Genomic DNA, 16,318 nt, shown 5'->3' with positions numbered 1-16,318 from the left:
GAGATGGAAATGATTTGAGATAGCGATCAAGTATGGATTCATTTTGTGTCGTGACCTTCCTCTTCTAGAGAAGTGAATCCTATGAACCGAGTGATCTGTCATGCTTCAGGCTAAGACAGATTGATTGGTTATCCGCCGATGTATCGAACCATCCAACAAGGGCGGCCAAACCGTCTAATAAGGGTGGCACACCCTTCGAGGATGTTGACTTGACGTCCGTTAAGTACGTTTATCTTTGCAGTTATGTTTGCAGCTGGTATACAATCTCGTCACTTTAGCTAGATCAAAGGAATGCTTTTGAAGCAACATTCTAAAACTAGAATTCATTGCACTTGCTTATCAAACTTGTACGGTACAGGGATCGAGATGAGACATAGTGGGCAACATCCACGTAAATTCGCTTCGTTCTACAGGAACGTTGACGTTTTTATCTCCCCCTAACGGCGGGAAGACTGTATCATTGAAGTGACAATCCACAAATGGGCGGTAAGGAGATCGCATGCAATGGGTCTAAAAAGCTAATGTGAATGAGAATCATAATCGACACAAATTCACTCTTTACATGAGGACCCATATTGGTTCGTTATGGCAGCGCAACTTGGCACATGGAATGCACACCCAAAACTCGTAAATACAAAGCGTCAGGTTCATACCCAATAACAAACTGTAACGTCGAAAATTGTTGGGCGGCAATCGGCCTTAAGGCAGACCAACATAACTGCATACAAGATTGCATAACCCTAGGTAAAATCGAAAGCTTGGTGCGTTCACCAAGGTCTGGGCAATCATTTAAATTGTGCTCTATGATCACTCTGCGAGTTGTTTTAGGATGAACATGGGAATTTGATGTTCAATTATAAACCCAAAAGAAATATAATACTTATCGAAGCATCTTTGATATAAAATTTCTGGCATTATCCAGTCTTCCAGACTTTAAGGGATAATTAGGATGGTGAACCCTTTAAATTCGGCCAAGAGGTTTAGCAACAATGTGTGTGAACAATCATGTGACCAGTTTGTCGATTCATCAACCAAAACCATAAGTATTTATTTGGTTCGCATTTTGGATGGATTAGTCCACATATATTCCCTTGAATCCACTGTAAAAATAGGGTTGTTTCGTATCTTTGCTAGGGATGATTTAGAAAATCAATTTCCCCAATGGGCAAGCTTGGCAAACTGCGCTTGTAAGCACAAGATCCTTACTTCGGGTAAGGACATGCGTCGTGGCATCATTGTTCAACCTAAGTGTCCCAAATGGTCGTGTAAAGGCAAATAAACTGCTCAATTACCAGGTTCTAGGTCGGCAACATGTGGCATGTTCTCAGCTAGGAGACAGCCTATTGGCCCTAAAGCAAAGCATCAGGCACATTTTTGGAGGTGGTGTAAAGATATTCCACTATATTTTCTTCAGTGGTTTCATTCATGATCACTGTTCTCTCGAATATCCTTAAGACTCAACAACGTTCTTCCGGAACGGGGAGAATATAAGGTCTCTTAAATGGTACCATTCATACAACAAGGAGAGTGCCAATGCTCTTAATCAGGTTGGATTGACCTAAAGTTATTTCTAGAGATGTGATGTAGGTATAAAGTTAGTATATGTAGTATCACACTCATCCAGACAACTAACTTTCCCACATTCGTACCTAATCACATGTTTAATTGAATTCGGTCACATGTATATAAGAAACATGATTCAATTAACTCATATTTGAGGACAAGATCGATAAGATTATCCATAACTAAAACAAACACCAAATGTGAATCCAAGAACATAGAAAAAATGTTCACAAAGTAAACCAAAGTTACGAAGGGGATTTGGCCAACAAGGCCATCCATGTCAAAATTCTGCTCTTCCAATGGTGTTCGGTGGAGCAAAATCAATCTCACATATTGACTACAAGAATGGTAATCCTCAATGACATTGGTAGGGGTACAAACAGGTGTATAACCAATGATCTATTCCATCAAGACGGAAATAGATTATGCAGGGTTAAGGTTCTGGAAATATTATCCTTTATTCTTGAAGTTTTAGGTCTTAGGTGCCAAGGATCACACTTCAGACATGATGCCACACCTTGGCAGGACCTGATTCTACCATATGTTGTAAATACAAACTTGAAATTTATCATGAGAGAGAAAGACCCAAACTTGGGTTCGGTAGGCTCCAGCTAAAGCTGGAGGGGTTTGTCTAGTAAGCCTCTGCCGAAGTAGAAGCAGAGCAATACCTTTCGATGCACCTCTGCCGAAGCAGAGCATGCCCTTCGGTGCATCCTTGCTGAAGCACGGCATCACCATTCGATAAGCTTTGATCGAATTGGGTCGAGCCATTCGATAGAATCCAACTGAACTGGGTCTATATCATTCGGTAGACTTTAGCTGAAGCTAGGTCTATACCTTTCTCTCAAGTTTATGGTAGTAATTTGATCTGAGAATTTGGTAAACTTTCGCTTTCTACACTGCTGCTTCAGGAGCGAGTTACAAACATGAAAGGACGAGAAAAGTATTCTCTAGTCAAAATTCAATCGGATTTATAAACTTCGGAATTGTAGTCATTCATGGATGTAATCATGGTGTGCTTCAAGCAATATCTTTCATGATTAAACGGTTCGTAGAAGCGAGCCAGAGAGCCATGGAATCCTCGTTCGGGAAGTATTTCCCTTTGTAATGTTTTGGGCATAAGTCTTCGAATGAAGATTATGGCGGAGGCTTATTCAACTCTTCCATGCCATTATTGCCTTCAATGGTTTCTTAGCTTCTTGATAGTCAAGTGGAGATTACATCTTGTACCCACAGAAAGTGGTTTCTATCAAGAAATGCCTAAATTAGTGAAATCGAACTTGTTACGGTACGACAATCCACTTAATGGAGGGAACACGATTGTGATTGGTGCTATGAAAATAATATATCCATAAGCATCAAAGTTAGAATATTCGGGTTCTAAGACCTAGTTTACATGAAAAATTCAGGTTTTCATGGGTGTATTGTTTTATGAAACTTCGGGTTTCAAAGACACTAAATTCGAAATTATAGATTCGAGTTTAGTTATTAACTTCCGATTCATAAAAGTAGGTACATATAAGAACACATAATACAATATACAACTAAGTGTAGGGGATTTAAGTTGCTTTAGGAACTTAAGTATGAGTGCTTCGGGACTACAAAGGTGAGTCAATGGTTCAAACAAAAGAAATAATTTATGGAATCGTTAATTGCCAAAAAGTGAATTTCATGTCAATAATTTTGGATTAATTATCAGATTAATGGATTGCTGGTCACTTTAATTAATTCAATAGGTCGAGACCATTCAGGGTCAATCGTAGAAGCAAAATAATATAAATATTCAGGCCATATTTTGGGATAGACGACTGCGGGCCATTCAAAAGAAAAGCCCAAAAAAAATGGTTATGGCCGAGAAAACCACAACCTAACAAGTGTTGGCTGACTGTGTGAGGCACGACCTACAATAAGCTGCAAGGGGTGGGCCATAGATGCTGAGCAATCCAAAGTGGTTGCAAGTTTAGTGGGCTAATGGAAGAAGGGTAGAGCCCATCAGCATTAAGTTGCTGGCTTTGGACCAAGGTACGACGGAAGCACAGCTTTGCTGACTTCAGTTTGGCGCCATACAAGCCCAACAAACAAAAGCTTGCAGGCGAGTTGGTTGGGTCGAGTTTCCGGAACAAGCCCCAGAGCCGGTTGGCTTAGTCAAGTGCGAGTTGGATCGTGAGGGAGCCCAGTAAAAATGGTGATGGCTCTGTAGGCTTGGAAGGGCAGTAAGGCCAGCAAGTTAAACGCAGGCCTAGGGCCTATTCCACGCACGTAGCAAAGCCCAAAAAGGCTAATGCCTCACGATGACATCACAATGACGTTGACCTAGCGCCCAAGCCTTGAGCTGCAGCCTTGGCTTAGTGTTAGGTCGGCAAGACTATTTCCTTTTTTTTTTATGGAAAGAATTTCAAATATCTTAATTTATTTTCAAAGAACCTGATTGGCAGAAAACAACTGTGCCTTTTTTGAATTTTGTAAAAGATCATTCTCGGAAAGCCGAAATTGCATCTCCAATGCGTTGTATCACGTTCAACAAAGAAAAATTAAATTGAATCAATAGCATGTAGATCAATTCAATAAAATAATAAATTAATCATAAAAAATTATTAAAACTAATACTCCCCTGATTGAAGAACAAACTCTCTTTAGTGCGGCATCAAGAGCGTGCTGATAATGTGTTATAGGCCTAATTTACTGAACTATATAAGAACAGAGATAGGGGGTACGGCAACAGTATAGAGAAAGAGAGAGATGTGTAATTGTGAGCTATGGTAGAATCCCATAAGGATATCCTATATATGTTAGGATTTACACAATCACATTCCTAATCTAATAGGACTGCAACATATTATTATTTTTTGTAATATATTAAAATTAGAGTGGTGTTATTTCCACCTCTAATGTCCTCTCTTCGAGAAAAACTTGTGTGGGGCTTAGCATGCCACTGAACTTTGCTAAGTGGCATTACAATCCACTCAAAAATCACCACGTGGCAAGTCTTAAATATAATTTTTTTTTCTCATTCTTTTATATTTAAAACTCTCATAATTATTTTTTTCACTAATTAATAAGCATCAATTCAATGGCTTATATTTTGATCGTTCCCCCCCCCCCCAACCTCTTTTTCCCAAATATTCCCTCCAGTTTATATTGCAGGGCATGCTTGCCTTCTTTAACTTTCCAAACAATCTCATTGTGTAATATTATTTGATTTATCTCTTCAAATATGCCCTTTACGAAGACTGAACCCTTTCCCCATAGCATAAGCATTGTGTACTTGAAAGGCTTCAACGTCATAATTCACCACCATTCTAATTTTTACATCTTCTTAAAACTCCATTCTCTCAGCAGCAACCTACCAATTAAAAAAAAACACTATCACATTAATTAAATACTCATAGTAAAGAACGGACAAAACTATTGTATATATATGGGTTATTCATGTCAAGTTCACATGATCAAATCAAGTATTGTATAAATAACGAAAAAAACTTAAAGATTCTTGATTGCTTTCCATGACAAAAGTTGGAGAAAGTGATTTTTGTGGAGCCAAAAATATTCTCAAGGCGACACGTGGATTTTTGGACAAAAAGGACAAAAATACCCTTGCAGTACAACGAGGTTCCTACGCGCAAGCAGCGGACAACCGTCTTTCAACCAAGACAGAAGTGCCCAAAATAGGTAACAATTCAAAGTCCATCTCATCAAATCCTTTCTACAAGGTAATTCCCAAACACATTCCTTTTAAATTATGTTAATTGTCTAATTAATGGGTTTATTGCCTAATTAACCCATTAATTGTCAATTAAATCATCCATTATATCCAAATAACCACAAAACACATCCAATTCAACCCTAAAACACCACATGGCCGGCTATCCCCATTCAAAACCTAATCCATCACTTTTTCTACCTTTTTCACCATTTCTTCCTTTTTATTAGCCAATTAATTCCATAACCACAAAAATATTTCCTTTTATGTTTAATTAGCCAATTAATTGGCTAATTAAACCAAAATAAAACCTAACCCAACCTAGCCCTATAAATAGGCTCCTATTTTCACCAAATATTCACTCCAACACTTTGGCAAAAATCCAAAAATTCTCTAAATACTATTTCTCTCTAAATTCTAACTTTGGCATCGGAGGTTCTTCGGCCAAAGCCCCCCCATTCATCGTGGGCGCGTGAGGCTCTTGGCCTTAACCTAAGGTGTTAATTGTTTTGTAGGTGCAAAATTGTCCAAGATCAAGGAGGAAGAAATTTGCATCCACAATTTTGTTTAGGGTACATAATTTTTTCTGAAGAACAGTGACTAGAAAAAAGTTGGAGAGACAAAGAAGTGGGAGAGAGAATAAAGTGAAAGAGTCCTACAACATAAATTGGAGGGAATATTTGGGGTGGATAACTATGGCTTGCCACCAGTTGTCCCCCTTTTAAAAAAAAGAAAGAAAACAAAAAAAAATCCATTAGATTGATGTGTATTAATTAGTGAGAAATATAATTATGAGAATCCTAAATATAAAAGAATGGGAAAAAAATTATATTAAGACTTGTCACATGGCGATTTTTTAGTGGATTGTAGTACCACTCGGCAAAATCCAGTGGTAAGCCAAGCCCCACACAAGTTTTTCTCCTTATCTTCGCACCCACCATTTAATAAAATTTTAATTACAAATTTGTCCATTTATAAAATGATTACTTATCCTCTTTTGCGTTAAATTTTTTTTTAAAGGAAAAGTTTGGACGTGATAACTCTCTGTTTAGACGATTTGTCTACCTTAAACCCTAATTCATATTCACATCTCCTTTCATTCACAGAAAAAAAATGAACTTAGAAGATGGCGTTTGTATGGAAGAAGATAATGTTTTCATTGAAAAGGTAGAATGATAATTTTAGGGACACTTAGTTTCCATTCCGTCATGATCATATATTATAGACTCAAACCTTATTAGTTTTAAAACTTTGAATTGTTTTCTCTCTATTTTTTCTCCGACTTCTTTTTTATTTATTAATATCGGTTTTTGGCTGTTTCTAAATGACAGGCTGGTTCATGAGTTTCTGTGTCTTAATTATACGTATCATCAGTGTAAGTGAAAACAAATATAAAGTTGTAATGCGAACTTGACTTTTGAAAAGATCACCACCAAGCTCTGTTTGATATTATGCACATATCTCATCATTATTTGTGTGTCTGTGTTGGTATCTGATTTTTATAGGTTGAAGAGTAAACGCGGAGATGAGAGCAAGGAGGTTGCGAAGGATCCATACAATCTTAAGAGGCCTGCAAGTGCCTTATTCGTTGTCATGTACGTTTCGTTTTTCCAATGATTTAATTTTTGTAATTTTATATTTATGAATTTTTCGTTCAGTTTTATCCAGGGAGGATGTTTTTGGCTTAAATTTTTTAAGATTTATATTCCACTTTGTTTCGATTTTTTGACCTCTTGGTGTTTCAAAGACACAACCCACATATTAATAACATTATCACTCCTACCTGTTAATTTTATTATTTTGTTCAATTATTCAGGAGAAAATTTGAGGCCAAAGTTGTTCCTTTTTTTTCAATTTCTGCTGCTGCTCGGCTGCCTTCATTCAAACTATGTAATGAACTCTTCTCCAAATATCTCTTCTTCTGATTGTATAATCTTCATGGTGTGTTTGGGCTGTTTGGTTTTCAATTGGATTCTCTCTATTGGTTCTTTGTAAGTTGGAAAAATATATATGTTGCTTTTACAGTCTGCCTAGGTTGATTTAATTCATTTGTAATTTATTATGATAATAGTGGTTGTCAGTGTAGAGAATTATCATTTTACGCAATTATCTATTCTAAAATTGAAGGGGGGGACGGCATTGTAGCTCTGTCTCATTCTTTGCCACTCGATTTCACCCTATTTACAAAAATACTGGCCGAATTGCATGGGTTGGGAGGGTAATTCTCAAAATTTCAGAGGGTAATTTTGTCCATATAGATTATCAGAGAGCCACTCGATTTCACGCTATTTACAACAAAACCGTGAGGTTTGGGCTAGTATTGGGGCTGGGTTGGAAGGGCAATTTTGTCCTGTGCGTTTGAGACAGATTGGGGTGGGTTTGGGTTTGCTGTCATTCAGTGAGGGTTTCGGGGATGGGAGGCCATGCCTTTGATAGAGAGAGAGACAGAGAGACAGAGAGACAGAGCGACAGAGAAAGGGAGAGGGAGGAGTGGGGATCTCAGCGCCATTGCTGCAGATCCTCGATTTCATGAGTGGGAGAGATGTTTGGAGATTTTTTTTCCCACTTTTTGAGGGACGGATGGACAGGGAGAGAGAGAGAGAGAGGGCAGAGAGCATGCTGTGCGTTTTTTGTACGTTTTCTGTGTGAATCTGAAGCTGTTGTTATCATCTTTTCTCAAACAGGCAAGCTCTTTGATTTCTCAAGCTCCAAGTACCAACCCTGTACTCGATTTTTCCCAACTTGAACAAATATAACCAAGTACAGGACTTGATAACTTCTCTCTTTCTAAGAGAGAGAGTCTGATTTTGTATTTGGTTTGCAGGAAGCATCCTTCTTCGAGTTTTAGGGTTTCATTATGTGAGCTTCCAAGTTTTTTCTGGGCCAGGTATATAATTTATCTCTTTAGTGTTAATTTCTTTTTGTTTGGGTTTTTTGATTGCTTGTGCTTCCATTTTTCCCTGAAACTTTAAAAAAAAAAAAAAAAAGTAATAGTGATGATTAAATTTTGGGCTTTGGTTTGCATGTTTGGGTTTTTAACTGTGGGTGAGCAATTTTTTATTTTAGTGTTTTAATTAAAGGGCTAAACATTTGTCAGGAATACATATGTATGATCATGATTAATTTTTTGGTTTAATTTAGCTGTTTCGGTTTTTACTGTGGGTGAATAATTTATTTTTATTTTTATTAAAACGCCAGAGATTAGTTTCTTCTTTCTTATGGTTGTGAATATATATATGTGAACATATAATATCTTCGTTTGGAGTGAATCAAAAAGCTTACCACGGTAAAATTATATTTTGTGGTGGGGAGAATGAATTACTTTATTTTTATTGTATTATAATTTATAAATAGTCTGTTTTTTTTATTTCCCCCAAAAGTCTGCTTTGCTATTTAATCCTTCTTTGCAGGCAAGGATTTTAGGTTTGAATGCAAAATGTTTCCTCAAAATAGGAGGTTGTTGTTTGATGTCAATCAAGGTTTGTGGTGCCCTTATTATTGTTCTCAAAACTGCTAATATACTGTTTCAATTTATCTTTTTAGGCTATTCTGCCAGTTTTCACCCTTGAACATGTAGCCCATTACCTACAATTTCCCAGTGACTAAACTTTAGACGAAAACTTTTATAAATGGCCACTTTAATTAAATGTCGTACAACTTTTTGTTAAAAATTGTCACATTTTAGTAAGCTAATAATTATTTGTATGCACGTATGGACCGAAAATTAGATGGAATGTGGTTGAACATGACGATTGGGGGAAATTAGGCATTTTGGTGTTTTCATTTTGTTTGTCGCATTTTGTTGTTCTTGCCTAATTGTGATTTAATTAGTTTTGATTTTTAACTTTGGATAGGTGCTGTTTCACATTTTGTGCTCATTTTGGAAGTGATTCATAGGTGCTCTGTAAAGGTTAGTCTTATACTCATTTTTTAAAAACTGTGCATAGTAGTAGGTAAATATTGTGGCGTTTTAAAATCCTTGTGGAGTCTCTTTTTTTTTCTTCAGATTTTGGGGCTTTTATTTGCAGGCTTCGAAGCTCTTTGTACTCAAGTAACATTGCCCTTGAGGTGAAATCTATGAATTTGACATATTGTTACTTAAATTTAATGAAAAGAATATTATGCTTGGTCCCAATTACGATGAGGAAATTAACATGACTGTGGTTTTCCTTAGCTTTTTGTTGAAAGGTTGAGTTCGATGAAGAAATATGTATTTGGATTAGGCTCTGTTCAGGTGATTTTTTTTTCATATTCGTTTCGGCCTGGCCATTAGTAAGATTTTCTATATTATTAGTAGGGAGAAACAAGTTTCTATCAGTTTGTTAATATGGATTTTCTTTGTCATTTCAGTGTAGTCATAAGCTAGGTTTAAGCCTTGAATTGGTTTCTTTGTAGTTGGATGTGCATTTAACTGCTTAAAATCTGTTTGTTTCGTGTTGAGGACTAACTAGGTTCGCTAGATGCAAGAGTTTTATTTTTTTACATTAGAAATTTAACCTCTGTTGCGTACCTGAGGTGAGAATTTTGCTTTTATAATTTTTATTTACTACATCTAATGATCTTATTTACGAATTGCAGGAAAAAGTTGTCATGTTAAGCAAACAATTGAGCCATTTAAAAAGTTTGATGAGTATCTTATGTCTTGGTTTGTGTTCAAGCTTGGGTTTCTTAGTTAAGCATCAGTCAGTATATTGTTATTCATTTATTTAAGATGTGGTGGTACTGTTGATGACATGGCTATAAATCACAGGATTTTTCATTTCTGGTAGAAAAAGAAATTTAAATTGTACCAATTTTTGGTTTTTTGTGGTTGTGGATGTGGTGTATTGTTATAGCTTAAGAAGAAATTAAGAAAGTTTGGTCATTCTCGACTTAAATTGGATTGGTTTTTTTAAATTTTTATTACATGGTGTTTTTAGTGATGTTGTTGCAGCTTTGAAAAAACAAATTTGAGGTTTTTATTTAGTGAGACAAATGAGTTTTTATTTGGTTAAAGAGGGGGTGGGGAAGAATAGAGAGGGAGGTAAATTGTGCTAATAGCTGCTTGAATAGGTTGTTAGTATATGGATGGTTAGATTAGGACATTTTTTATAGCATTTTGTGATTGGGATCTAATTGCAGGTTTCATGTTGTATGTCTCAATCTTTAGATATAAATTATTTGATTAATACATGGTGTTGACTGATTTAAGAGCGCACACACTTATAATCTTTTTTAATACCATGTTAGAATACGAACGTCCACCTCAAAACCAGCAACAATAATAAGTTCACAGTTGATCGTTTAAACTTATCTGCAAGGCTTTTTACTTTACAGATGTGTAGTTCATGCTCTTAACAGTTAGCAATGTATGTAGCAGTTTTTAAACATGAAGTAAATCTCTGTGTTTGAAATCTCACACTTGACCTGATTGGAGTCTAAGGTTTACAACTATATTATTTAATTGTTGAATTTTTCTTCATGGAATACCCTGCATTTTTCTGCCTTTTCTTTTTAGTGAATTTTTAACCCTTTTTTTTTCTTCATGGAATACTCACATTTTTCTGCCTCTTCTTCTTTTGCTTCGGTGGCTGAAGCACGATCTTAATGGCCACATCAAAAGCAGCTTTCACATTCAATTTTATTCTCCCAAAAGCTACTAACGTAGCTCCAATGATGGGTCGAGTAAGGTCCCTCAGTCCATGATTCACTCTCGATTGTCCGTTCCCTTTTGCATGTCGGATGAGTGGCTGGATTTCGAAAGCTAAGTTCAATTTTTAATTCGATTCTTTACTGTTAGCATAGATTGTCATCATTTCTGCCTTTTTGCTATGAATTATTTCCAGATTTTGTTGCACTGTTAGGTCAGGTTTTGAAGGTTCCTTTATTTGGTTTTGGGGGTTCCTTTATTTGTTTCGTTTTCTCTCATTTTGCGGATGCATCTCTCTGTTCTATGTATTGTTCTTAAGTAAGGTCAGTTTCCTTTATTTTTTTTGGGTTTTCAGTTCGTTAATATGTGACTCTGTGTTTAGATTTTTCGTTCGTGTATGATTAAATGGGTATTGGGTTTTGGTTGTTGAAAATATGATTTTTTCCTGCTTAAGCTTCTTGCTCATTTTTCTGGAAATGGGAAAAATTGAGGAAATTGATAAAATGGAAATGGGAAAGATTGGTTTTTTAATTTTTGGTTTTGTGTTTCTGCAGGTGAAGTTTCTTTGCCGGGTGGGAAAACAGAGGAGGGGGACAAGGACGATGGGGACACGGCGACGAGGGAGGCGAAAGAGGAGATTGGTTTGGATCCTAAGCTAGGTATAAATGTTTGATCTTTCATCACTATTTGTTTCAAATTTAAGTTTGATTGAGCTCAAATATGTGCATTTGAGTGGACACAGAACTTGGTTAGTTGAATTATATGTTTGCGAAATTGCAGATTGATGTGTTAGTTTCTTTGTATTGGAAGGTGAAGGTTGGGAACTTGAGTTGAGTTGAGGCTAGAAAGAAAGGCTCGGGACTTATCATTTACTTTTCATTTGCATTCGAAATAAGTTTGAATGTAAGGTTTAGGGTATTAATTTAAAAACAAAAAACTGAGTAATCAAACTGGTAGATTGGAGGTGTTCTTTAAGAAGTATCTAGCTGACACGGTCATTTAGTTTGTAATGTACTCATTCGTTCTTCATGTTGTTCTGTTAAGTACACGTCCTTAATATCTACTAATTTTAATCATGTGCATCTGAGTTTTCAAGATACATCCTCGGAATCCATAATTTGTTGACGGGTTGGAGGGAGAGGATCGTTGGGATTTTTGACTCGGGTGCGGGTGGGTGTGGCTGTAGGTGATGCATCGGTCAGAGGGTCGTTGGGGGGAGGAGAAGAGGGGAACAGAGGGACTGACGGATTGGAGAGAAATGGTAGCTACGGGTTTCGACTGAGTGGGAGAGAGATTTAGCTAGGTCCTCTGCCATGACCTATGGGATTTTGTCCACTTTTAGACAAAGGCCGGCAATGGTTGGCTTGGTGTTTGTGTGCACCGAGCGCAATGTCAAGAAAGAAAGGTGAGAGATATAGTGAGTGGTGGAGAGGGGATGGGACATGACGGTGTGGCGGGTTGGTGGGTTGCCAAAGTAGTGGGTTAGGTGCTAATAGCTGCTCGAATGGGCTATTAGTATAGGGATGGTTAGATTAGGATTTTTTTTGGCATTTTGTGATTGGGATCTAATTGCAGGTTTCGTGTTTCATGTCTCCATCTTTAGATGTTAATTATTTGATTAATACATGGTGTTGGGTGGTTTAAGAGCACACACGCTTATAATCTCTTTTAATACCATATTAGAATGTGAACGTCCAGCTAAAAAACAGTAACAATCATAAGTTGAATGTTGATCGTTTAAACTTATCTGCAAGTCTTTTTACTTTATAGATTTGTGGTTCATGCTCTTAACAGTTTGCAATGTATTTGGCAGTTTATAAACATGGAGTAAATCTCCGTGTTTGAAATCTCACACTTGACCTGATTGGAGCCTAAGGTTTACAACTATGTTATGTTTTCTTCGTTCGTGTTATCTCATGCCTAAAAAAACCCAATATATGCAGCAAGGCTGTTAAAATTGAGCGGATTTTTTTTCAGATTCCAATTTTAGTTGGTTTCTGTAAAGATTGTAATGGTTTCCTGTTTTTAAACTCTGAAAATTTTACTTGGTTTGTTTTTAATTTTTAGTTAGGTTCTCTAAAAAAATATGTCTTTCAGTGTCTGTCCTCTGTGTGTGTTGTTAGTTTGGGCTGTTTCTGGATTCTTAAATTGTGGTCGTTAATGTCGTTTTTAGCTTTGAATTAAGTTGGAACTACTAATTTAACTAGAGTGTTATATGCTTACGTTACAAATCAGTTTATCATTTTCATAGAAAATAACTTCAATGAGGAGCGAACTTGAAGCTGAGCTGACAGGTTTGCAGCTTCAGCATGAAGATGAGTGTGAGAAGATGCAGGATCAATTGGATCTTCAAAAGTCTAAAGTACATATCTACCATTAAATAATTGATATTTTTGTACCTTTTACTTACAGAATGATAATTATCGCAGGAGGAGAAGCAGAGGGCATTACTGCAAATGCAGTGGAGAGTTTTGGTAATAAGCCACAAGAGGACCAAGAAGTGAATTCAAAGAAGGTTGGCTTTATAATAGATAACTCTCCCTCTCTCTCTCTCTCACACATCCACAAACACAGATTCAATTACTATAAGTTGTTTAGTTGCAGTTGATTGGATGTATTTGTTAATCTTAATTTTAGTCCACATAAATTACTATGGCTGTGGAAATTGAACTAAAAAGTACATTTCTTTTTTAAAATTGAATTTTTTATTTTATGCTACCAGGAAATAGGTGGTTGCAAATTATTTACTCCACTAATGAAGAATTTGTTAAATTACTATAAGCTATTTAAATGTTTAATTTCCATTTGAAAACTTGGGGAGTTCTAGGCATGTTGTTTATGGAAGAAGCTGAGTCTCAAATCCCTCAAACAATCTCTCAGTTGCCACTTTGTTTTCGTAGGTTGTGGAACTTGATTTTCTCTATCCGTGTGAATTTGTGCCTTAGGTTATGTTTATCTGCTAAGTCTGTATTTTGGAAATGCTTATTTGATGAATGCACTGGTATAATTGATCAATAAATTACTATGATCGGTGTGTTTCTGTGGAAGTGATTCATGAAGGTTCTGGATAACAGTTTTCGGGGTTAGATTTCTGAATCTATGGGATTTGCTGACAAAGAGTCTCCGATTTTAGGGAGGGGAAGTGAGACAGAGAGAGGGAGTTCATGGTAATGGTGGAGGATGCGCAAGATAGCAAGAGCCCTCTGAAGGAGGCGCATGATATCCAGTCCCAGATTAAGAGTGCTATGCAGTCACGCGTCCCTTGCTTCAAAGAACTATCCGAGTAATCTCTCTCTCTCTCTCTCTCTCTCTCTCTCTCTCTCTCTCTCTCATTCTCTTTTCACTGAATTTGTGTGCTTTTCATGAATTTAATTTAAAATATTAGTTGTGATTTTTCTTTTCTTTTATGCCAGAATGTGTGGTATAAATTCATGCTGGATTGATTTGTACTCAAAGTTTGTAACTTTAATTTTTGTTTTTTAGGGTTTACTCATGCGTATTATAAATTAATTAAGGGCCACTGTGTAGACACAATTGTGTTTATGTGTGTGGTTAACTGTTTTTGATATGGTTTGTGTTCTTAGGATTGGCATGTTTAGTTGTTTTGTTTGGGGTTCGTGGGGATTTTTTGGGTCAATATATTCTGAAGTTGCATATAAAAGCTTAATTGCAGAGAACCAGTAGTAAATAACTCACGGTATAATGATTTAATAGTATATGAATTATATGTCATTCTGCTTTGTAAATCAAATTGCTAATGCAGTGTGTTTGATTTGTTTCCTCTTGAGGTACTTCTAAGGCTAGCAGCCAGCCCAATGCCACTGCAGAGATTATCACTTCCCTCCCCAACTTTTTACTATTCTCCATCTACTTCGTCTAATTATTTAAATGCCTTAATCTCTCTTTTTTTGCTTTTTTGTTTAGCTGTTAAAACACATGCCTTGCCTGCAGGGCATATATTTTGCTATCTTAACTTGAAGGGCAACTGTGTCTTTTGTAATCAGCCTGGCCCGTGCCCACCCCGTGCTCAGGAAACAGAGCATTATTTTGCAACTGTGTCTTTTGTAATCAGCTCGGTTGAATGTATATAAAAACCGAACTGCTCATCTTACCGACACCCTTCACTCATATATCCCTTTGGTTCATTCATGATTATGTTGAATTCTCTTTTCAGGTTAACTGTCTTATTCATGTGGTTAAGGTTGGTGTATTCAAGTTCTGCAGCAACGCGCGGGCATTTTTGCTAGTGCTTAACTAAAACTGCTATGTTGTATTGTATCAATTTTGGAATTAAATGATAATTAGAGATCACAAAGAGAGATAAAGCATCTTTAATGGTGGTTAAGAATTTTGTTATAACATGATTGTTTCCCTCTCTGGTCACAACTTGGCTTCCAGTTTCTCAGAAAAAAGTTCACACTTTTTTTCCTTTTTTTTTTTTAGACTTATTTTCTTAAAACATATGACCCAACTTTTTGTCCTGGAGAGAAGAGTTTATGTGTTGACTTCGTTGAGTGTTGTTTGCAAGAAAATGTTACAGGTTACTTCATTTCATTAGTATTTAATTTTACCTTCAACCTGGCAAATTTTTATTATTTAGTGAAATGACACAAGCTTTCTTTTTATGCAGAAACCTTTAGTTAACTTGGAAATTTGTTTCACCCACTAATCAATGCCAATGCCAACAGCTAGGGGTGGGCACGGGCCAGGCTGGGTCCAAATTTGGAGGGACCGGACCAAACCCGCTTAAAAAGGAAACAGGATGGGTCAAGCCGGGTATTGCAAATCTGATCACAGGAACCGGACCTAACCTGGCCTGTTTCAAACTGGCCGGTTCGGGATGGGTCCACAGGTCCTCTTTTTTTTTTTCGATTTGGATCACCTGCCAGACTCGCTCATCCTCCAAATTTTCGACTCAGTCTCGGACAACAAGACCCTCATTTGCTGCCGTGCCATTTCCAAGCGATTCAACTCCTACTCCACCATAGTCACAATCTCCAGCTTCATTTGCTTCACCACTGACAGCACCTTCTCAATCACGCTGGGTTGGGCCAGCAGCTTGTGCAACTTGAAGACCGAGTTGACCTTGACATGTATCGTAAAAGTGCATCTGCAGCATGTCGGAGAAGGAGTGGTCGATCGGCGGCTGAGGGAGATTCGATGGGCCAGGGTTTTGGCAAAGAATGTGGCGACTTTACACATGGCACCTGTTTGTGAACCTGTCAGGTAGTTGATCTGGTCACCAGAGCTTTGGCAAGGTTGAAGTTGTTCTGATGGACGGCTTCCACGTAGGCCATGATTTGGGAGCCTAGGCTCAAGATTGACGTCTGAGATGGGGGCCTGGGCTCGAGATTGAGGTCTGAGACGAGAGAGGAAAGGAGATTCAAGGAGGAGAGATCGAGGGAAGAGACTTGGAGTGGTGTTGG

The 16,318-nt window shown here is 37.1% G+C and overlaps 2 long non-coding RNA genes across 2 annotated transcripts; both read left to right on the top strand.

Moving 5' to 3' along the window:
- Positions 1-8,607: 8,607 nt before the first annotated feature.
- LOC103421780 (uncharacterized) lies at positions 8,608-10,022 on the top strand. The gene is made up of 5 exons (XR_011571202.1): positions 8,608-8,742; positions 9,118-9,173; positions 9,292-9,331; positions 9,438-9,497; positions 9,842-10,022. It is a non-coding gene; the product is annotated as an uncharacterized lncRNA (long non-coding RNA).
- An 833-nt stretch (positions 10,023-10,855) lies between these two features.
- LOC103443340 (uncharacterized) lies at positions 10,856-15,140 on the top strand. The gene is made up of 5 exons (XR_530479.4): positions 10,856-11,551; positions 13,144-13,254; positions 13,322-13,407; positions 14,026-14,175; positions 15,067-15,140. It is a non-coding gene; the product is annotated as an uncharacterized lncRNA (long non-coding RNA).
- Positions 15,141-16,318: the final 1,178 nt, after the last annotated feature.

The sequence above is a fragment of the Malus domestica genome, chromosome 09 (genome assembly GCF_042453785.1).
Source record: "Malus domestica chromosome 09, GDT2T_hap1".
Lineage (NCBI taxonomy): Eukaryota > Viridiplantae > Streptophyta > Magnoliopsida > Rosales > Rosaceae > Malus > Malus domestica.
This window is presented reverse-complemented; position numbering and strand designations above follow the sequence as displayed.